The sequence below is a fragment of the Leopardus geoffroyi genome, chromosome D2, assembly GCF_018350155.1.
Source record: "Leopardus geoffroyi isolate Oge1 chromosome D2, O.geoffroyi_Oge1_pat1.0, whole genome shotgun sequence".
Taxonomy (NCBI): Eukaryota; Metazoa; Chordata; class Mammalia; order Carnivora; family Felidae; genus Leopardus; species Leopardus geoffroyi.
The window spans coordinates 15,129,093-15,151,945 of record NC_059334.1 but is presented as its reverse complement, the minus strand read 5'-3'; positions in this window follow the sequence as shown (position 1 = coordinate 15,151,945).

Sequence of the window (22,853 nt, the reverse complement as noted above, 5' to 3'; positions counted from 1 at the left end):
CCACTCTCTGCCCCTCCCCCACTCATGCTCTGTCTCTCAAAAATGAATAAACATTAAAAAAAATTTTAGAAGGTGTTGCCAATTTCCAACGTGCTCTCAAGAAACCAGGCTTATATTTCTGTGGTCTGTAATACTTTTACTTAAATGTATTTCTTTTCTGGGTACTTTCAGATTTTTTTCCCTCTGTCCACTCCCTGCCACTCTTCCTTACTTACTTTGGTGAGGATCACTTAACCTTTTTTTGGCAGGCAGTTTAAATTCTGCTTGGAGTCTGAGGTACAAATCATTATGTTTCACTGGGTAGACTAATGCTTGGAAGACAAGCCTTGCAAAGCTAAAAGAAAAATAAGTAGAAAATCTCGTTAGCTTGATATTTATTAAAATAAATCCATCATTAAAAACGTGTCTGGGCAAGGACTTTTGATATGATTACTGGTGCCAAAAGGTGAATTGGAAGGAAAACGACGGGAAGCTGATTATGTTTTTGAGGGAACTGGATGCCCAAAGAAACCCAAGCTCATCCATTCACAGCCTGTTAATGATCAACCCCAAGAACTCCCAGCCCAAATCTGCACCTGCAGGAAGTGAGCTACGAAACTGCGCAGCTCAGGGAAGGAGTAGCCTCTGGGGCCCACCTTGGTTACAGACATGGAAGAAAAGTGGAAGAGGGTTTGGGTTGAGGAAGGGCCCCACAGAGGGCAAACTGGAAGCCTCAGAGAGCAATGCCCAAGGAAGTGGAGGCCAAGGAGAGGACCGTGAGGACACCACTACCAGCGTATCCAATATGCCTCCTTTCCTTCTTCCTTAGGGAACTCTAATGTATTCATGGCAATGGTATCCTGCCAAAGGGCTATATTTTCAACCTCCTTTATAACGAATGTGCATGGGGCCCAGGACTGGCCAGAGATACAAATAAAAATTGTTGGGTGGAACTTTTTTGAAGTGAAACCTTTAAAAGAGCGACAGACTGTGAGTTGAGCCATTTTTTGTGCTGCCCCCACACCGTCTTACCTCCTACGTGGAATTCTGACATCATGACAGCAACTCCAGCACCCTCCTGAGTTTCGAGAAGGATGGTGAGAATGGAAGGCAGCTAAGAAGTCCAGAGCGGGAGGATGGAAGGCTGTTCAGTCCCTGAAGCTTGGAGCCCCCACACCCCCCTCTACTACCTCTGTCTGGCCTTGTGTATGTGGAAGAAACTCCAGCCATCTGGTGTTCTACAGCTTTTCTCCATTGTCTGCACCTAGCTTTGGAGGGCCATTCTAATAAGTAAATTAAAAACATGTTTATCAATGATATTTTATTAATTTTTCATTTTATACAACAATATTTTATATTTAGTAATATTTATTGACTTTATAACTAATAAGTAAATAATAAATATATTTAAAATAATATTTTAATTTTATTTTACAATAATTTATATTTCTATTTATAATATTATATTTTATTACAGTTTAATAATACTTATTAAATATATTTTAATAAACTATAAAGTTTTTATATATAAATACTCATATTATGGTGAGCAAACAACCTGATAAACCAAGCAGTTTGCTAAAAATTTCCAAATTCTATCAAATTACAAAGCAGTCCACTTCTAAAAGCCCAAATTCTTTTTTTTATATAAAGTTTATTGTCAAATTGGCTTACATACAACACCCAGTGCTCATCCCAACAAGTGCCCTTCCTCAATGCCCATCACCCATTTTCCCCTCTCGCCCACCCCCCATCCAACCTAAGTTTGTCCTCTGTATTTAAGAGTCTCTTATGGTTTGCCTCCCTCCCTCTGTTTGTAACTATTTTTTTCCCCTTCCCTTCCCCCATGGTCTTCTGTTATGTTTCTCAAGATCCACATAAACATATGTGAAAACATATGATATCTGTCCTCTGACTGACTGATTTCATTCAGCATAATAACTTCCAGTTCCATCCACGTTGCTGCAAATGGCATGATTTCATTCTTTCTCACTGCCAAGTAGTATTCCATTGTATATATAAACCACATCTTCCTTATCCATTCATCAGTTGATGGACATTTAGACTCTTTCCATAGTTTGGCTATTGTTGAAAGCACTGCTATAAACATTGGGGTATGTGTGTGCCTATGAATCAGCACTCCTGTATCCCTTGAAAAAGCCCAAAAGCCCAAATGCTTTCTACAATTCTTTTAGAGATGTAACTATCACCCCAAACATCCTCTTCCTCTTCCGTATAAATTCCATTGTATAGCATGAGAGGGACGTGTTCTGGCTGCATTATGTTGAACTAAGAGTTGCCATTCAAAGCCTTAGAAAAACTAAAATGTAGTGACCATGAAAACCACACTGTACTAGACTTCAATATTGAAGTCTTGAATATTCACCAGATCTATTGCGGAGTTTTCTGTCTTATTTTATTTGGCAGCACTGTGGTTTTATCTGAAGCCAAACAGGCATTTGGTTCACAGAGTGTATAAATGAGGAATGCCTTTGGCAGTGATTAACAGAAAATCTAACAGGTTAGTTTATTTCCTGTTAGAAGTAGGGAAGCAGGAAGTTCAGGCTCTGGCAGTCCAGGGTCCAGGCAGAAAAAAATGTGAAAGCCCAAGGTCAATGTGCTTTCTCCCAACCAGACATTAATAAATATATTTTAATAAAATATAAATAGAATGTTTCATTTATATTTTACATAAAAATAGAAATTACAAAATTTTAAGTAAATTTTACTTTTTAAAAAGTAAAGCAAGGGGCGCCTGGGTGGCTCAGTCGGTTAAGCCTCATGGGTTTGAGCCCACATAGGGCTATGTCCTTACAGCTCAGAGCCTGGAGCCTGCTTAGGTTTCTGTCTCCCTTGCTGTCAGCCCCTCCCCTGCTCGCACTCTGTCTCTCTCTCTCTCTCTCTCAAAAATAAAAGACATTAAATTTTAAAAAAAATAAAAAAAAAAATAATAAGTAAATCAAATCAGGGTGCCTGGCTGGCTAAGTCAATTAGGCATCCAACTCTTGGTTTCGGCTCAGGTCATGATCTCACGGTGTATGAGTTCAAGCCCTGCATCAGGCTCTGTGCTGATAGTGATAGTGTGGAACCTGCTTGGGATTCTCTCTCTCCTCTCTCTCTCTCCCCCTCACTCATGTGCTTTCCCTCTTCCTTTCTCTCAAAATAAATAAATATTTTAAAATTATTTTATTTAATTTTTAAATTATTCAAAATATTAAAGTTAAAATTTTTAAGTATTTTTTAAATATTTCATTTAAGGGGTACCTGGGTGGCTCAGTCGGTTGAGCATCCGACTTCAGCTCAGGTCATGATCTTGCGGTTTGTGAGTTCGAGCCCCATGTCGGGCTCTGTGCTGACAGCTCGGAGCTCGGAGCCTGGAGCCTGCTTCAGAGTCTGTGTCTCCTTCTCTCTCTGCCCCTCCCCTACTTGTGCTCTGTCTCTCTCTGTCTATCAAAAATAAATAAATGTAAACAAAATTAAAAACAAATATTTCATTTAAAGTAAAAGACAATAATTACTTTTTGAAAAGTAAATAAAATTAAAAATACGCTTTTATTTCAGTACATTGACACCCCAAATAAAACTAGATTCTCTTTTCTCTTAGAAAGTGAGAAAGGGGAGTCGAAACCGAGTATCTAACCAGAATATCTGCCACACAGGATAACCATGTTCTCGTCACCCAAGGCCAAATTCCCAGCTGAAGGTACAGAGGCTCCAGAGGAAACAGATGTGAAGTGAAGTGCAATACAACATTTTCAAGCTCGGTAAATTTGCTGGAGGGTAAGTCATTTTTGCCAACTGGAAGCAGTGTTCTTCTTTGTATAGACCGTCCTCTTCTGTGACAAAACTGATCTAGATTGGAAGAGGTACAAACGCATGAGAAAGCCACAGCGTTCTTAAAGCAAAATCTGTGATAAAAACACTTAGCAATCATCCCTGCTCGGTGCTAGATGTCTGAGAAATCAAGGTCCGTGATTTTAATGAACCACTTTAATTAAGAATAGGGTTTTTGGGGGGCGCCTGGGTGGCTCAGTCAGTTGGGCACCCAACTTCGGCTCAGGTCATGATCTCACGGTTTGTGAGTTCAAGCCCCGCATCGGGCTCTGTGCTGACAGCTCAGAACCTGGAGCCTGCTTCGGACGCTGTGTCTCCCTCTCTCTCTGTCCCTCCCCGCTCGTGCTCTGTCTCTCTCTGTCTCTCAAAAATAAATACATGTTAAAACAAACTTTTTTAATAAAAAAAGAATAAGGTTTTGGGAGTTCGCTAGAGTTCAGAGCCTAAAGGAGGTCAGTGAATGACTTCAATGAAGAATTCTTTCTTGGGAAACGCTTGTCATCCTCTCCAGGACTAAGGAGGACAAGACTCTACCATACATTGCTGAGCTCACAGGCAGTGCATATTTCTGAATAACAGTCAGAAACAACTTCTCTTTTAGATATCTGGGGTCACGTTCAACAAACACCTGCAGAGCACCTACAGTAGTGCTGTAGATTAAATTGTCCAAATGCAGTCTTCAGGCATCTCACCGATACTGGTGTCTACAGTAGATGAACTTGCCTTTATGTAATGCGCGAATTGATGACACAGCTTACCTGCCCTTTTTCTCTTTTGTTAATTCAATGAAAATCTTATTTTAGGAAAATATTGGTTAAATTTACTTAAAAAACCGTTTGTCAGTGAACAGGACTGCTCTCAGACCCAGGAGAGGTTCTCACCCCAGCCTACCTGCTTAAAAGCCATTCTGGCTCTCCTCCAGCCAAACCTCTCACCTAGGGTCAAGGAATCAGTGAAGTCAGGGGGACCTGCTCCAAGCCTGCTGTCCTCCTGGGACACTCTGAGGTCCCAGGACCCTAGAATTCCCTGGATCAACGACCCCAGCCACTTTCACACCTGCCTGGGACTCTTCTGAAGCCATCTGTCCAAGCTCTTGAGGGTAGCTGAAATGCCGCTCCTTGTGAGGTCAGAGCTGGGCAATGACACAGGGGTACAAGGCCCATCCGGTTCTGGACAGAATGGCTCCCTTCTCTTCAGAAGGGAGGTGAGCAGAGCCAGGGGCCAGCTCTGCTTGTGCCACCACATTCTAGAACAAAGCTCCACGAGTCCAAGAATTCCGAATTTGAGCCTGGCCTACCAGGTCACTGTGAAGGCATACATGCCAAGGTAGAACACGTTTTACTTAGTTGCTTAATAATTTCATTTCTAACTTTCCACTCTTCTGGCATACAATATGCAGGCCTTCAATTCTGCTCTCCCGGTAGGCCCCTCCCCTCTCCTATGGTTAAAGTCACATGTTTTGAAAATTTAAATTTATATTAGATTCTGTGGAAAGCAGCGTTTCATTTAATAAAAATAGTATACGCAGATCCTCATTTTAAATATTTCTTTGAGGGGTACCTGGTAGCTCAGTCAGTTAAGCGTCCGATTCGATCTCAGCTCAGGTCTTGATCTCCAGGTGGTGAGTTCAAGCCCCGCGTTGGGCTCCATACTGAGCATGGAGCCTATTTAAAAAAAAAAAAAAAAGGAAACATTTCTTTAGACAGCACTTTGTTACCTGTATGACTGGAGTGGGGCATGCGTGTGAATTACTTTCCATGCCTGTGACAAGGGGTAATTTGAAGGTAAGGAAGCAAAGCATATGAAATACCTTTCCTCAGAGGAACCTACAGAACTGAGCATACAATACTGTTCTCTGTTCTAACACAACCTCAGTTTTTTTTATTTTGTTTGTAAATGATTCCTTTCTAATTTCTCCAAAGAATGTCAGTGGATACATTGTTTTACCCATTTTAAATGTTTTTTTTTAACGTTTATTTATTTTCTGAGAGGGAGACAGAGCACGAGCGGGGGAGGGCAGAGGGAGAGGAAGACACAGAATGTGAAGCAGGCTCCAGGCTCCGAGCTGTCAGCACAGAGCCTGACGCGGGGCTCGAACTCACAAACCGTGAGATCATGGCCTGAGCCAAAGTGAGAAAGTGAGACGCTTAATCGACCGAGCCACCCAGGTGCCCCTATTTTATTCATCTTAAAGAGAAACTGAACTCCAGGGACACCTGGGTGGCTCAGTTGGTTGATCATCCGATCTCAGCTCAGGTCATGATCTTGAGGGTCATGAGTTCAAGCCCCGCATCGGGCTCGCAGCTCTCAGTGCACAGCCTGCTTTGGATCCTCTGTCCCCCTCTCTCTGCCCCTCCCCTGCTTGCGCTCTCTCAAAAATAAATATTAAAAATATATATATAATTTGAGCTCCAAAGAAAGCACAAAACGTTGTCCTATTCCCAGCAGCGTGGTGTCCTGGTCCGTGGAGGCAGGGCAAGACACCGCTATGGAAACCTAGTTTTCCACCTGCAGGTTGGGGCTTCCTAGAGCTGTTTCTCTGACTTTCATGGCGTCTGCATTCTGGAGCAATCTACACTCGGTGCCGCCTCAGATCAGGGCTGTTTCAACAGTATGCGGTGCCCAGAGTCCAAGTGGGGGCACGTACCATTGGGAACTAGTCTTTGCTGAAATGGATCAATTCTCCCTAATTACATTTTGACCAAGCATGTCTGAACGAATTTCATCACCCTGATATTCACATCACGAATGTCTGTGGGTACCCTACTCTCCCAACTGGCAAAGCTGCCGTGTGACTAAGCATACTGTCAGGCTCTCCAGATTTTGCACCGCTCTGGCAACCATTGGATAAATTTTATTTTGTGCAATATTCATAACACCCCCGTTGCCAGCACTGTTCATCTGGGGCTTTGGCAGCTTCCCACAGAGACCGAGCCAAAGGGAAGGTGCCTGGGTGTGAGAATGGCAGGTGCTCTGTACGTGTGGACTTTAACTGCTTTCCAAAGCCGTTAAATCATTTGCTATTTTGAATTAGTTATACCATCTCCCATCCATTAACTGAATATGTACTGAATTAACCATTAACTGAATTAATAGTGAAAGTCTTAGATCTTTATTTCTGTTTTCCACAGATTTTCAGTTGTGTTCGCTGTATCAGGATGAAAGCCATATTTCTCCTAAGAGTTGCAATGAAACAGGCTTTAAGAATCTGTACTTACTTGGCCTATATATTTGTAGGTCTTACCTTTCCAATCATTGTGGCTCCCACACCCGCCTTTTAGAGGCTCTTCCTGGCCATCCACTTTAAATTAGCCCTCTCCCACTGCCCTGTTCTGTTATCTCCCTGGTATTTACCAAAGTAAAAAATTACATGGTGTATTTATTCGCTTGTTTGTTATTTGCTCTGTTTCCCTACCATGACATTCAGACACCTTAGTTATGAATTTCTGTTATGAAGACAGTCTTCCTGTACCCTTTTCAAAAGATAACAACTTTATTAAGATACAATTCACATATCATATAATTCACCCACTTACCCGTAGATAATTCAATGTTTTTTCGTGTATTCACAGAGCTGTGCAACCATCACCACAATGTTAGGACATTTTTATCATCGCTAAAGAAAATGCATACCTATTAGCAGTCGCTCCCCATTTCTACCCAACCGCTCCGCACCCACCTTCACCCCTAACTCCTGGCATTCTTTGCTGACCATTCATCTACTTTCTGTCTTCTAAAATTGGCCTCTTCTGGACATGTCACACAAGTGGAATCATCTACTGTGGTTTTTTTGTGACTTAGCGTAGTTTTTTCAAGATTCATCCATGTTGGAACTTCCACTGTATGGATGTATATTTAATTTATTTATTCATCAGATGATGGATATTTGGGATGTTTCTACTTTGGGGCTATTATGGACAGTGTTGCTATGAACTTTCACGTACTAGTTTTTGTACGGACATATGTTTGCGTTTCTCTTTATACCCAAGAGCGGAACTGCCGGGTCATATGGTTAACTCTACGATGTGTCAGCATTTGAGAAACTTTCTTTGAAAGCGGCTATACATCTCTACCATCAGTGTGTGGGCCTTATAATTTTCCTCCCACCAACAGTTGTTATTGCCTGTTTTGATTATAGCCATCCTAGTGGGTCTGTGGTTTTGACTTGCATTTGTCTGATGGTTAATGATGTTAACCATGATTTGTGTCATTATTGGCCATTTGTAGATCTCCTTTGGAGAACTGTCTTTCAGATCCTTTGCACATTGGGCTATTTGTCTATTTATTATTGAGTTGTATGAGCTCTTTATATATTGTAAATATATGTCCCTTATCATATTTTTGATTCACAAATATTTTCTCCCATTCTGTGAACTGTCTTTTCATTTTCCTGATGATGTTCTTTGAAGTGCAAAAGTTTTTAATTTTGATGAAGTCAACTTTATCTATTTTTTTATTGTGTCACTTGTGCTTTTGGTGTTGTACATAAGAAGGCTTTGCTTAGTCCAGGGTCATGAAGATTTTTTCCTATATTTTCATCTAAGAGTTTTATGGTTGTAGCTCTTACATTTAGGCTATGAATCATTTCAAGCTCATTTTTGTGTATGGTGTGAGAAGGGTCATATATCTTTTTGATCAGTGAATTCTCAGTGCCTACAATACTGTCTAGAACATGATAGATACTTCATAAATGCTTCTTGAGTGGAAGATTCCATGAAAAAATAAAAGTCAACATAAAGAGATCTTAATAGAAGTACCTGAAGGAGTGATAAATATCAATGTAGCCCACTTTCTGCAGCTTTCGAGTAATGGATATGAAATTAAGTTACCTTTGGGCACCTGGGGGCCTCAGTCGGTTAAGCATCTGACTCCGGCCCAGGTCATGATCTCCCAGTTCGTGGGTGCAAGCCCCGCATCGGGCTCTGGGCTGACAGCTCAGAGCCTGGAGCCTGCTTTGGATTCTGTGTCTCCCTCTCTCTCTCTCTCGCTGCACCTCCCCTGCTCGCACTCTGTCTCTCTCTCTCTCAAAAATAAACATCAAAAAATTTTTTTTTTTTTAAGAAATTAAGTTACCTTAAAATGGCATAGAATATAAAAGCTCTCTCTCTGCGAGTCTTGGTTTGTGGGCCAAGGAGAAAGGAGACTTTGCGAAACTCAGCGGTATCAACGGGGCAGTGAGGACAGACAAAGCTCCTACAGATTTTGGTGTAAAATGTCTTGATCATTTAAGTGTAATTCAGCAAAAAGAGAAAATAATTTTTGATCCAACAAGCAGATCTTTCTTATCACTTGATTTCTTTCATACTACTTTTCTTTCTGTAGAGAACACTAACATATAATAATAAAACAACTTTGCTTATGAAACATTTTCACATAAGGCATATGTGTAAGATTTAGAAACAGCTGATTCATTCATGCAATCACTCAACTAATATTTTTGACCTGGTTTGATATGAACCCAGAAGCATACATGTACTTTAAATTTGCTTTGGGTCTTGGTTTGCAATCACGAGGCAAAATGGCTACTTAAACTTTAAAGTTTTCAAATGAAAACCATTTCTTTCATGAAAGTAATATATAACATTTGGAAAATCTAGAGAAGTTTCAAAAGATTAAAAATTGTCTTTGGTGCCACTACCCAAAAGTATGACAAAAGTTTACAACTAGGGGAAGCTTCAGGCCTTTTGCTGGGGATTTTTTTCACATTATTGTAAACCATATTTATTTTCCAAATGTTTTATTATGAAAGTTTTCAAAATACAGAAAACTTGATGGAATTGTGTAAGGGTTGCCCATTTACCCTCAGTCTCAGGTCAAAGATATTTAACATGTTTCTAAAAATCTTTTTGTCTGAAGATATTAATTATGGCTTTTTTTTAACCTGGATCTAAAAATAAGTTTCAAGCGTTACATTTGTTTATTAACTCTCTCAGCCTCCTTAAATCTAGAATGTTCCTGAGGCTTCATCTCTTTCAGGACATCGTTTTTTAATCATCTTTATTAATTTATATGTTATGCATAACTCAATTGAAGTGTACATTGTGGTGAGTTTTGACAAATGTATACACGTACACAACCACTACCAGAATCCAGATACAGAATATTTCTATCACCCAAAGATGTTCTCCTGTGATAATTTCCAGTCAACTCTCCACCTCCACTCCCAACCCCATGCAACCGCTGATCTTCTCACTATCTTTTCTAGAACTTCCATTAAATGAAATCATACAGTATGTATACTCTTCTATGCCTGACTTTTCCCCCCCACCACATTAAGTTATTGTTGGGATACCAAGAATTTGTTCCTTTCACTGCCATGTATTGTTCCATTATGTAGATATACGAGAGCTTCCACAACTGTGTATTTATTCACCTATTGGTGGACATTTGGGTTATTTTCCTATTTGGGGCTATGAGGAATGAAATTTCTGTGAACAATTGTACACAACTCTTTGTGAGGATGCATTTTCACCTTTCCTGGGTGAAACTTGGCCAAAAAGGGAATTTCTGGGCTTTATGGTAAGTGTGCATTGAAGGAATTGCCAAATTGCTTTCCCAAGGGGTTGTACATGTTACAGCAGGGATTCCCAGCTGTGGTTATGAGATTTCCAGAGGCCACATCCATGCCAACAATTGATCCTGTCAAGCTTTAAATTGTAATCATTCCAGGGTTCCTGGGTGGCTCAGTTGGTTAAGCATTTGGCTCGTGATTTCTGTTCAGGTCATGATCTCACAGTTCGTGGATTTGATTCCCCCTGTCGGGCTACATGCTGACAGCGCAGAGCCTACTTAAGGTTCTCTCGCTCCTTCTCTCTGCCCCTTCTCTGCTCATTCTCTGTCTCTGTCTCTGTCTCTCTCTCTCAAAATTAAGAAATAAAACAAAAGACTACTACTGTCTCATAATCTCAAAGGGTAGATCCTAGAGTTTAACTCCCACCCCAACAAAATTGTAATCATTCTAACAGTTATGTTATATATGTGTGTATGTGTGTGTGTGTGTATACATATGTGTATATATATGTGTGTGTGTATATATATATATATATATGTATGTATATATATATATCCATCCTTGTGATTTTATTTGTATTTCCCTGATGACCAATGCTGTTGAACATATTTTCATGTATTTATTGCTTAACTTTCTGGGAAGTGTCTTTAAATATTTTGCCTATTGTTAACTGGATTATTTGTCCCTTTATTATTGAGTTGTGTCATGTCTTTATATCTTCTGGAACCAAATTTTTGGTTAGTACATGCATTAAAAACAATTTGTCCCAGTATGTGGCTTGCTTTTTTCTTTCCTTTTTTTTTTTTTTTTTTTACACATCATTCTTTTCCAAAAACAATTTCTCCCAGTATGCGGCTTCCTATGTTCTTTTCTTTTCTTTTCTTTTCTTTTCTTTTTTTTTTTTTTTTTTTTTACATATCATTCTTTTTATTTTGTTTTTGGGTATTTTGGTTTTGTTTTTGTTTTTTTTAACTTGTTTTATTTTTTATTTTTTAAAATTTACATCCAAATTAGTTAGCACACAGTGCAACAATGATTTCAGAAGTAGATTCCTTAGTGCCCCTTACCCATTTAGCCCATCTCCCCTCCCACAACCCCTCCTGTAACCCTCAGTTTGTTCTCCAGATTTATGAGTCTCTTCTGTTTTGACCCCTCCCTGTTTTTATATTATTTTTGTTTCCCTTCCCTTATGTTCATCTGTTTTGTCTCTTAAAGTCCTCATATGAGTCAAGTCATAGGATTTTTGTCTATCTCTGACTAATTTCACTAAGTGAAATTCACATAGTTCCAGTTCCAACCACGTAGTTACAAATGGCAAGATTTCATTCGTCTTGATTGCCGAGTAATACTCCATTGTATATATATACCACACCTTCTTTATCCATTCATCCATCGATGGACATCTGGGCTCTTGCCATACTTTGGCTATTGTTGATAGTGCTACTATAAACATGGGGGTGCATGTGACCCTTCGAAACAGCATACCTGTATTCCTTGGATAAATGCCTAGTAGTGCAATTTCTGGGTCATAGGGTAGTTCTATTTTTAGTTTTTTGAGAAACCTCCATACTGTTTTCCAGAGTGGCTGCACCAGCTTGCATTCTCACCAACAATGCAAAAGAGATCCTCTTTCTCTGCATCCTCACCAACATCTGTTGTTGCCTGAGTTGTTAATGTTAGTCATTCTGACAGGGGTCAGGTGGTATCTCATTGTGGTTTTGATTTGTATTTCCCGGATTATGAGTGATGTTGTTTCATGTGTTGGTTGGCCATCTGGATGTCTTCTTTAGAGAAGTGTCTATTCATGTCTTTTGCTCATTTCTTCACTGGATTATTTGTTTTTTGGTGTTGAGTTTGATAAGTTCTTCATAGATTTTGGATACTAACCCTTTATCTGCTATGTCATTTGCAAATATCTTCTCCCATTCTGTTGGTTGCCTTTTAGTTTTGTTGATTGTTTCCTTTGCTGTGCAGAAGATTTTTATTTTGATGAAGTCCCAGTAGTTCATTTTTTCTTTTGTTTCCTTTGCCTCTGGAGACGTGTTGAATAAGAAGTTGCTGCGGTCAAGATCAAAGAGGTTTTTGTCTGCTTTCTCCTCGAGGATTTTGATGGCTTCCTGTCTTACGTTTAGGTCTTTCATCCATTTTGAGTTTATTTTTGTGTATGGTGTAAGAAAGTGGTCCAGGTTGATTCTTCTGCATGTCGCTGTCCAGTTTTCCTAGCACCATTTGTTGAAGAGACTGCCTTTTTTCCATTGGATATTCTTTCCTGCTTTGTGAAAGATTAGTTGGCCATACGTTTGTGGGTCCATTTCTGGGTTCTCTGTTTTATTCCATTAATCTGAGTGTCTGTTCTTATGCCAGTACCATACGTCTTGATGATTACAGCTTTGTAGTATAGCTTGAAGTCTGGGATTGTGAAGCTTCCTGCCTTGGTTTTCTTTTTCAAGATTGCCTTGTCTATTTAGGGTCTTTTCGGGTTCCATACAAACCTTAGGATTATTTGCTCTAGCTCTGTGAAGAATGCTGGTGTTATTTTGATAGGGATTACATTGAATATGTAGATTTCTTTGGGTACTATTGACATTTTAACAATATTTGTTCTTCCTATCCGGGAACATGGAAACTTTTTCCATTTTTTGTGTCTTCAATTTCTTTCATAAGCTTTCTATAGTTTTCAGCGTATAGATTTTTCACCTCTTTGGTTAGATTTATTCCTAGGTATTTTATGGGTTTTGGTACAATTGTAAATGGGATCAATTCCTTGATTTCTCTTTCTGTCGCTTCATTGTTGGTGTATAGGAATGCAACCGATTTCTGTGCATGCGTTGATTTTATATCCTGCCGCTTTGCTGAATTCATGAATCAATTCTAGCAGTTTTTTGGTGGAATCTTTTGGGTTTTCCATATAGAGTATCATGTCATCTGCGAAGAGTGAAAGTTTGACCTCCTCCTGGCCGATTTGGATGACTTTTATTTCTTTGTGTTGTGGGATTGCAGAGGCTAAGACTTCCAATACTATGCTGACTAACAGTGGCAAGAGTGGACATCCCTGTCTTGTGCCTGACCTTAGGGGGAAAGCTCTCAGTTTTTCCCCATTGAGGATGATATTAGTGTTGGGTCATTCATATATGGCTTTTATGATCTCGAGGTATGCTCCTTCTATCCCTATCTTCTTGAGGGTTTTTATCAAGAAAGGATGCTTTCTTGTCATGCTATTTTGTCAAATGCTTTCTCTGCATCAATTGAGAGGATCATAGGGTTCTTGTCCTTTCTTTTATTGATGTGATGAATCAGGTTAATTGTTTTGCAGATACTGAACCAGCCCTGCATCCCAGGTATAAATCCCACTTGGTCGTGGTGAATAATTTGTTTAATGTATTGTTGGATCCGGTTGGCTAATATCTTGTTGAGGATTTTTGCATCCATGTTCATCAGGGAAATTGGTCTATAGTTCTCCTTTTTAGTGGGCTTTCTGTCTGGTTTTGGAATCAAGGTAATGCTGGCTTCATAGAAAGAGTTTGGAAGTTGTCCTTCCATTTCTACTTTTTGGAACAGTTTCAAGAGAATAGGTGTTAACTCTTCCTTAAATGTTTGGTAGAATTCCCCTGGAAAGCCATCTGGCCCTGGACTCTTGGTTTTTGGCAGATTTTTGATTACTAATTCGATTTCCTTACTGGTTGTGGGTCTGTTCAAATTTTCTATTTCTTCCTTTTCAGTTTCACTAGTTATATGTTTCTAGGAATTTGTCCACTTCTTCCCAATTGCCCATTTTATTGGCATATAATTGCTCATAATATTCTCTTATTATTGTTTTTATTTCTGCTGTGTTGGTTGTGATCTCTCCTCCTTCATTCTTGATTCAATTTATTTGGGTCCTTTCCTTTTTCGTTTTGATCCAACTGGCTAGTGGTTTCTCAATTTTGTTAATTCTTTCAAAGAACCAGCTTCTGGTTTCATCGATCTGTTCTATGTTTGGTTGTGGTGGTGGTTTTTTGTTTTTTGTTGTGTTTTGTTTTGTTTTACTTTTGATAGCATTAATTTCTGCTCTCATCTTTATTATTTCCTGTCTTCTTCTGGTTTTGGGTTTTATTTGCTGTTCTTTTTCCAGCTCCTGAAGGCGTAAGGTTAGGTTGTGTATCTGAGATCTTTCTTCCTTGTTTAGGAAGGCCTGGATGGCTATATACTTTCCTCTTATGACCGCCTTTGCTGCGTCCCAGAGGTTTTGGGTTGTGGTGTTATCATTGTCATTGACCTCCATATACTTTTTAATTTCCTCTTTCACTTCTTGGTTAGCCCATTCATTCTTTGGTAGGATGTTCTTCAGTCTCCAAGTATTTGTTACCTTTCCAAATTTTTTCTTGTGGTTGATTTCGAGGTTCATAGCATTGTGGTCTGAAAATATGCACGGTATGATCTTGATCTTTTTGTACTTGCTGAGGGCTGATTTGTGTCCCAGTATATGGTCTATTCTGGAGAACGTTCCATGTGCACTGGAGAAGAATGTATATTCTGCTGCTTTAGGATGAAATGTTCTGAATATATCTGTTAAGTCCATCTGGTCCAGTGTGTCATTCAAAGCCATTGTCTCCTTGTTGATTTCTTGATTAGATGATCTGTCCATTGCTGAGTGGGGTGTTGAAGTCTCCTACTATTATGGTATTACTATCGATGAGTTTCTTTATGTTTGTGATTAATTGATTTATATATTTGAGTGCTCTCACCTTTGGCACATAAATGTGTACAATTGTTAGGTCTTCTTGGTCTATAGACCCCTTGATTATGATATAATGCCCTTTTGCATCTCTTGATACAGTGTTTATTTTAAAGCCTAGATTGTCTGATATAAGAATGGCTACATTGGCTTTCCTTTGTTGACCATTAGCATGCTCGATGGTTCTCCATCCCCTTAGTTTCAATCTGAAGGTGTCTTTAGGTCTAAAGTGGGTCTCTTGTAAACAGCATATAGATGGATCTTGTTTTCTTATCCATTCTGTTACCCTGTGTCTTTTGATTGGAGCATTGAGTCCATTGCCGTTTAGAGTGAGTACTGAAAGCTATGAATTTATTGCCATTATGATGTTTGTAGAGGTGGAGTTTCTGTTGGTGTTCTGTGGTCCTTTCTAGTCTTTGCTGCTTTTGGTCTTTATTATTAGGTTTTTTTTTTTTCAACTTTTCTCCCCTCAGAGAGTCCCCTTTAAAATGTCTTGCAGGGCTGGTTTAGTGGTCACAAACTCATTTAAGTTTTGTTTGTCTGGGAAACTTTTTAGCTCTCCTTCTATTTTGAATGACAGCCTTGCTGGATAAAGAATTCTTGGCTGCATATTTTTCTGATTCCGCACATTGAATATATCCTGCCACTCCTTTCTGGCCTGCCACGTTTCCGTGGACAGGTCTGCTGCAAACCTGATCTGTCTTCCCTTGTAGGTTAAGGACTTTGTTTTCCCTTGTGCTTTCATGATTCTCTCCTGGCCTGAGTATTTTGTGAATTTGACTATGGTATGCCTTGTTGATGGTTGGTTTTTGTTGAATCTAGTGGGAGTCCCCTGTCCTTCCTGGATCTTGATGTCTGTGTCTTTCCCCAGGTTAGAAAAGTTTTCTGCTATGATTTGCTCCCATAACCCTTCTACCCCTATTTCTCTCTCTTTCTCTTCTGGGACCCCTATGATTCTGATGTTGTTCCTTTTTAATGAGTCACTGATTTCTCTAATTCTTAAATTGTGCTCTTTTGCCTTAATCTCCCTCTTTTTTTTTCCTGCTTCATTATTCTCCATAAGTTTGTGTTCTATATCGCTGATTCTCTGTTCTGCCTCACCCATCCTTGCCGCCGCGGAATGCATTTGAGATTGCAGCTCAGTTACAGCAATTTTTATTTCATCCTGACTAGCTTTTACTTCTTTTATCTCTGCAGAAAGGGATTCTAATCTATTTTTGACTCCAGCTAGTATTCTTATTATCATGATTCTAAATTCTGGTTCAGACATCTTGCTTGTATCTGTGTTGGTTAATTCCCGGCTGTTGGTTCTTCCTGCTCTTTCTTTTGGGGTGAATTCCTTCCTTTCGTCATTTTGAAGTGAGAAAAGGAATTAATGAGATGAAAAAATTAATATTAAAAAATATTAAATTTAAAAATATAAAAATTAAAATTTAAAAATCAACACACACACACAAAATCAAATAAATGATGCTAGATCCTAGGTGTGTTTTGGTCTGGGTGTTGAAAGTGGTTTGATAAATTAGAAGAAAAAAAAGGGGGGGAAGAAATAGTTTGAGAATTTGAAAAAATGAGTACACTGAAGTAGACTAAAATTAGAAGATGGGAGTAAAATAGAATCTGAAAAAGTTTACACTATAGTAAATAATATAGTAGAAAAAATTAAAGAAAAATAGTTTTAATAAAAATTAAAAATAAAAATGATTTTTTTCTCTTCTGTATTCAAGAAAAAGAAAAGAAATGAAGTATTGAAAAAAGAGAACAAAAAAAGAAATTGGTTGAAAATTTGAAAAGTGAATACACTGTAGTAGACTAAAATAAAATGATGGAAGTAAAATAAAATTTGAAAAAATTTACAAAAACGCAAAAAATATAGTAAAAAATTAAAGAAAAAAATTTTTAATAGAAATTGAAAGTAAAAATGAAATTTTTCTCTTTCTGCGTTCAAGAAAATGAAAAGAAATGAAAAAGAGAAAAAAGATACAGAAAAAAAAGAAAAAGGAAATCATTTGAAAGTTTGAAAGGTGAATACACTGAAGTAGACTAAAATAAAATGATGGAAGTAAAATAGAATTGGAAAAATTTACACAAAAGTAAAAAATATAGTGAAAAAATTAAAGAAAAATGTTTTTAATAAAAATTGAAAATAAAAATGAATTTTTTCTCTTTCTGTGTTCAAGAAAAAGAAAAGTAGTGTAAAGGGAAAAGAAAAAGAAAGAAAGAAAATTGAATTGATGGATCTGCTAACAGATTGAAATAGGACTGAAATTACTTCATTTTCCCCTAGAAGTGAGACTATGTAGCACTTTCTAGTGCATAAACTAAGCTGGCGGTGAGACTTGTGTTCCTAAAGAGCGAGATTGGCCCCGTTGGGCGGGGCTCAGTGTACAGCTCCGCTCTCCACAAGATGGCGCTGCTAGCCTACTGGGGTGGATTGATGCGGTGCTCATAGGTGCGTATGCACATGTGCAGGAGCGGTGAAAATGGCGTCACCCAGCTACGCAGTGTTTAGTATGGAAACTGTTCTCTCCCATTGTCAAGCACACACCTGTCTTCTGTCTTCAGCTTTTGTCCACTCCCCTCTTTCTCAATCTCCGTGACCAGGCCCCAGGCGGTACCTCTCTCCCGAGTTTTGTCTCAGATGTCGCTGTTTTCCCTGGCCCTTTCTTCTGAAGGACCGCAGCTTTGACCAGTTCCGCCCTTCTGCAGGAGGGTCTTACCGAGCAATTGGCGAATGAGCAATGGCCAAATGAGCAATGACAGAGTGTCAGCTGCACCCAGGAACGTTTGCTGGACCCTGCTGCTGCCAGTGCCCCAAGACTGCGGCCAGGTGCCACCCACCCCAGAAAAAGTTCGTGAGATAGTGTAGCAGCAGCTTTTCAGGGATTATGGAAAATCACAACACACATCTGGCACCAGGCTTCAGCCTTAAGGACCTTGTTCCAGCACCAGCGAATGTGGCAGTTTTCTGGGGTCTGCTGGGACCAGGTGGCTTTAACAGTCTCTACCAAATGTCCTTCCAGCAGTGGAACCGCTTTTCCCCGTGTGGCCCAAGAACCTCCCAGACGCCACTCTGTTTCTGGGAATTCGCCCCTCCCACCAGAGCACCACCAGGTATCGAGCTCCGGAGTTGAAGCCTTTGCACTCCCCTTGTTTACAGTCTTAATGGAATTTAAACCCTCTCCTTTCTCCCTTTTTAGTTTAATCCCTGCGGCTGTTTTCCAGTTTTCCACTTTCTTTCCAGCTGCTTTTGGGGAGGGGTGCTTTTCCTGTATTCTGCCCCCACCCCCAGTCTCTATCCTCTCTCCGCCAGCAAAAGTGGCTCCCTGCCTGCTGCCAGCTTCTCTCCCCAAGTTCACCTCTCTGTGCCGCGTACCTGCTGAATTCTGTGGTTCAGGTTGTGCAGAGTGTTGTGTTAATCCTCCAATCAGTTTTCTAGGTGTGTGGATGGTTTAGTGTTGGTCTGGCTGTATTTCATGGATGCGAGACACACAAGAAACTTCCATGCTGTTCCGCCATCTTGGCTCCCGCCCTGGCTTGCTTTTTTCTTAATGGTGTTTTTAGAAGAACAGATGTTTTAAATTTTAAAGACATCCATTTTAGTATTGTTTTCTTTTTAATGCTTTGTGAACTATTTCAGACATGTTTGTGGTTGAGATTTTTCTCCTATGTTTTCCTCTAGAAGTTTCAGACTTTCTGTTTTTACATTAGGGATAGGATCCATTTTGTACACAATCCTTTAGACATTTTTTATTGTGGTAAAATATGTATAATATAAAATATTACATTTTAAACATTTTTAAGTGTACAATTCAGTGGCATTAATTGCGTTTAAAATGTCGTGCAACCAACACTACAATTTCCAAGATTCTTTCATCGCCCCAAACAGAAACTCTTTAACCGTTAAACTAAAACTCCTCATTCCCCCTCCCCACCCCATGGTAATCATTGATCTACTTTCTGTCTTCGTGAATTTGCCTGTTCTAGATATTTCATATAAGTAGAATCATGCAATATTTGTGTTTTGTGTGGCTTATCTAACATAGCATAATGTTTGCAAGGTCAGACAAGTTCTGGCATGCATCAAAACTTCATTCTTCTTTATGGCATGATATCCTTTTTATGTATATATCACATTTTTTTCATGTATTCATCTGTTGATGGACACTTGATTTGATTCCACATTTGTCCTCTTATGAATATTGTACACATTGGTGTACAAGTATCTATTTGAACCCCCGTTTTCAATGCTTTGGGGTCCATACCTTCAAGTGAGATTGCCAGGTCATGTGGTAATACTGTTTAATGGAACCACCACACTGTTTTCCATAATGGCTACAACTTTTTTTATTTCTACTAGTGATATACAACAATTACAATTTCTCCAAATTCTCACTCACACTTGTTATTTTCTACTTTTAAAGACTGATTATCATAGTTAATGATAGGTATGAAATGGCATCTCATGATTTTTATTTGCATTTCCTTTCCTTAATGACTAAAGATGGTCAGAATCTTTTCATGTACTTATTGGCCGTTTGTATATATTCTCTGGAAAAATGTCTATTCAAGCCCTTTGCCCTTTTTAAAACTGGGTTGTTTATCTTTGTGTTGTCGAGTTGTAATTCTTTATATTCTGGATATTAACCTTTGATCAGATATATGATTTGCAAATTTTTCTCCCATTCTATAGAATCTTTTCATTTGCTTGATAAAGTCTTTAAATGCACAGGTTTTTAATTCTGATGAAGTCCACTTTATTTTTTCTTTGGTTGACCATAGTTTTGCTGTCATATCTAAGAATCCAATCCAAAAGCACAAAGAATTGGGGTGCTGGGTGGCTCAGTCAGTTGAGCATCCAACTCTTGATTTTGGCTCAGGTCATGATCCCAGAGTCATGGGATGGAGCCCTACATCGGGCTTCCCACTGAGTGTGGAGCCTGCTTAAGATTCTGTCTCTCCCTCTGTCCTCTCCCCAGCTCACATGTGTTCTCTCTCTCTCTCTCTCTCTAAAAAAGGGGGGTGGGCATTTGGGTGGCTCAGTCAGTTAAGCATCCAACTTCGGCTCAGGTCATGATTTCACTATTCGTGGGTTCAAGCCCTGTGTTGGGCTCTGTGCTGACAGCTTGCTCAGAACCTGGTGCCTGCTTTAGATTCTGTGTCTCCTTCTCTCTCCGCCCCTCCCCCATTCTTTCTCTATCTCTTTCTGTCTCTCAAAAATAAATAAACGTTAAAAAAATTTTTTTAAGTACAAAGAATTGACTTTATATTTTCTTCTAAGAGGTTTGTGAGTTTAGCCTTTATATTTAGATCATTGATCCATTTTGAGTTAATTTTTTGTATATATATAGTGTGAGGTAAGGGTACGGCTTTATGCTTTTATATGTGGAAATCAAGTTGTCCCGATACCATTTGTTGAAAAGACTGTTCTTTCCTCATTGAATGGACTTGGCATGCTGCCAAAATTGATTGGCCACTGATGTATGGGTTTATTTCTGGACTCTCCATTCTATTCCACTGGTCTATGTCAATTCTTACACCAGTGCCACATTGCTTTGATTACTCTATCTTTGTTTTAACTTTTGAAATCAAAAAGTCTAAGTCCTCCATCTTTGTTCTTCTTCAAGATATTTTTGGCTATTCAGCGCCTATTGAAATTTCACACTAATTTGAGGACTGACTTTTCTATTTCTTCCAAAAAGGCTGTTGGAATTTTGATAGGGACTGAATTGAAACTGTACATCGTTTTGGGTAGTATTGACATTTTAACAATAGTAAGTCCTCTTACTCATGAACATTGGATGTCTTTCCATTCTATTTAATTACATTTAACAATGTTTTGGAGTTTTCAGTATACAAGCCTTTCTCCTCTTTCTAAAATGTATTCCTGGATTATATTATTCCTTTAGATGTTACCACTGGAATTATTTTCTTAATTTTCTTTGTAGATCGTTCATTATAGGTATATAGACACTTAAGTGATTTTCTTATGTTAATATTGTACTTTGCAACTGTACTGAATTCATTTATTAGCTCTAGTAGCTTTCTTGTGGATTATTTGGGATTTTCTGTATGTAGGATCATATCATCTGTGAATAGAGATAGTTTTCTATCTCCCTTTCCAATTGGGTGCTTGGTATTTCTTTTTCTTGTCTAATTGCTCTAGCTAGAACTTCCAGTGCAATGTTAAATAGCAATGATCAGTGTAGGCATCCTTGTCTCATTCTCAATTTTACAGGGAAAGCTTTCAGTTTTTCATCATTCAGTATGATGTTTACTTATGATGTTTCACCATATGTGCTCTTTATCATGTTAAGGAACTCCCCTTGTGTTCCTAGTTTTCTGAGAGTTTTTATCATGAGTGTGTTAGATTTTTTCAAATGCCTTTACTGTGCTAATTGAGATGATTATGTGATTTCTTACTTTGTTGTCAATGTGGTATATTACATTGACTTTTCTGTTTTGAACCGTTACTGCATTCGTGGGAGAAATCCAACTTGGTCATAGTGCATAATCCTTTTAATATGCTATCGAATTCAGTTTGCTAGTATTTTGTTGAGGATTTTTGCACCTGTATTCATCTGTAATGTTCTCTTCTTACAATGTCTTTATCTAGTATTGGTATTATAGTAATTCTGGCCTCATTGAACGAGTTAGGAAATGATCCCTCCTTTTCTACTTTTTGAAAGTTTAGAGGAATTGCTATGCCATTAATTCTTTTTCAAATGTTTGGTGGAATTCACCAGCGAAGCCATCTGGTTCTAGTTTTTTTCTTTGTTGGGAGGTTTTATTACTGATCAGCTCTCTGTACTTGATATAGTTTTGTAGAGATTTTCTATTTTTTATTGAGTCAGTTTACATAATTTGTATGATTAGATCCTTTTCTTCTTTTAGGCAGATAGAATGTAATCATGTATTATATATTTCTTCTATTATCATTTTTTCAAAGTCAACATGCATTCAGAATTAATTCAGTTTCTCCTCAGGGTACAATGAAATTCTCTACATTTTTGTTGAAATGTTAATGCTTTCCCTGTCAGTAGGTTTTAGCAGCTGGAGCTCAACTCATGTATACCCAGAATTCTTGTAATGGTAGGACTCTCTCTCCTTCACTGAGTCATCCATTACTCATTTACATTTCAGAACAATGAGTTTTCGGAAGGAAAATAACAACCAGTAGTTATTTAAAGAGCACTGCTACAACTAATTGGCTGTTTGGCCCCACTATCTTCTTCATGACAACAAGGGCATACTCGCTCTAACTATCAGGATGTATTTTATTGTATTATCTATGGTGGTTGTTGTAAATTGAAACATGTCTCACAGTGTCTGCTGTAATTAAAACCATCATAAAATGTTGTTGAACTCCCTGATCCAAAATATTTGACTCATTAAGAGTTTTCTCACATCAGTTAATGAGTTCATTAGCTAAATTCCTTAAATTAAATCCTTTATCAGCATTATATGTGGGCAAAGACACAATATTCTCATCCATATATCTCATAAAAACTCATAGAAATGCAAAGAGAGCAATTTCCTGTAAGTAGTAAATAATAAAATTTTGGAAGGATCTTCAACTTCCACTTGAGATAAGGGCAGCTAGAAGAGAGGATATTGCCCACCAACCACATTAAGATTCTCTTAATGGTCTCCCGTCAATGGCCTAAGTGTCTGTCAACAACTAGCAACTAAAATAATGCCAATAACACCATTTCTATATGTGGTTCCATGATTTATTTAAATACTTGTTCTGTTTAGGATGTTGTAGAACAAATTAAGCAGAAAACTGCTCCTCAACTCCAAACCAGAAGGTCT